The following is a 1,944-nucleotide window of genomic DNA, read 5'->3' as shown; positions in this document are numbered from 1 at the left end:
AGGTAAAAGCACAGTGTGTGCTTTTTCACGCACTGGGACAAAGCACACACCAGGCGAAAGAATTTGGTGATATCTCACAAAAAGAAAACATTGTTTCGGCAGGTCACATACACACTGAAGCACTTAAAAGCACTGACACACTCACACACACACACACACGCACACACCACACACACACACACACTCACACACACACGCACACACACACACACACACACACACATACACAAATGCACACTCACGTGTCCACTCAATTCATATCTGCCCTTGGGGGTGGGTATTTGCATACACCCAAGCGCTAATCTAGTTCGGAGCTAAGTTATCAGATAACAAACAAAGTAGGTCTGTAACTTCTCCACGGCCAGACAGCCGTGACTTACAGCGGATGGACAAAATGGAGGCCAGGTTGCTGTCTTTCGGCGCTCCAGTGGGTAATTAATGATAAGATAGCACCGCGGCCCAGTGGGAAGATCTGCAGCACAAAAGAATGATGAAAGACTCAATGCAGTCACATGCACACACACACATGCACACACATACACACACACCAAAACACACACTCAGACACACATACACAAACACACACACACACACACAAACATACTCACACACAATCACACAAACACACGCACACCTACACATACAAATCTCACACACACACACATAAAAAAACATTCCTCACACACTAACACATACACGCACACTGACACATACATGCACACACAGCAGAAACATACACACAAACAGGCACGCACACATTTCCGCACATACTCACACACACATTCATTCAGACACTAACACATTCACACACACTTACACAAACACACACACACACACACACACACACACACACAAGAGGCACATAATGAGACACTGATGTAACATGCAGTGTTGGAAATGTCAGACTATTTTAGGCCAATACACAATGTTATTAAATTAATAACAAAATATTTGCATATGATTTTTTTACAAAAGAAAATACACAAATAAATGGTCAAGGTCATTAAACATGTCTGGAGTCAAATCAAACTTGTTGAAGTAGGCCACATTTTATAAGTGTTAAGTCACATTCCTAAAGAAACTACACAGTCCCACATTAACACACAAGACATCATTTATTATCATTTAAACGTGGTTCCTACATACATTAAACATACAGATTTAACGCACAACCTACCCCCGCTGGATAAATGCCAAGACACGTTAGCACTCGTAAACATGTTGAACAAAAAACTTAAACACACACACATAGCACTAAACATACAATATACAATAGGACGACCCATACTGTGTGCATTTACAGAAATGACAAAAAGACCCAAACTGCCACACGCACCCACACACACACACACACACTCACATCCACATATGTCCCAATTACCTTCACGCAAGCTCCCACACGCTCATGGCCAGAGAGTCATCAGAACTCCATTCTGCTGTCTCCCGCTCCATCTGATGTCTCAGGGAGCAGCGCTGTGAATGATCCGGGTGAGAGCCTGTGAACCGGCGGCACGTAATGACCGAGCTATGCGGAGCCCAGATCCTTCTTGACTTTATCTAACTCCCCGCAACGCTGTCTCATGCTCGGCCGCTCCGCCAGAGAGGAGGAGGAGGCCGAGGAGAAGGAGGAGGAGGAGGTGGAGGAGAAGCAGGGATGGGTGCGATGCACCTTGACAGACAAGATCTGGCTGGTTCTGGCAGTAAACGAGACCTGATGATGCGGCGTCACCGACGACTGCAGAACCAGAAAACATCACGGGCCGCGCCCATGGGTGGGTCACCACGGTAACCAGGTAACCACTGCCGCTGCCGCCATTGCGGGCGATGTTGTTCACCGTTTCCTGCTTGAGAACCCCAGTTTTGGCAGATTGGTGCCAATCCTCCCACACACAAACACACATTACACACACACACAAACAAACATACACAAACATATAGGCTACA

Source organism: Pollachius pollachius, assembly GCF_949987615.1.
Source record: "Pollachius pollachius genome assembly, chromosome: 19".
Taxonomy (NCBI): domain Eukaryota; kingdom Metazoa; phylum Chordata; class Actinopteri; order Gadiformes; family Gadidae; genus Pollachius; species Pollachius pollachius.
The sequence above is the reverse complement of the archived record's forward strand: the minus strand, read 5'-3'. Positions refer to the sequence as shown.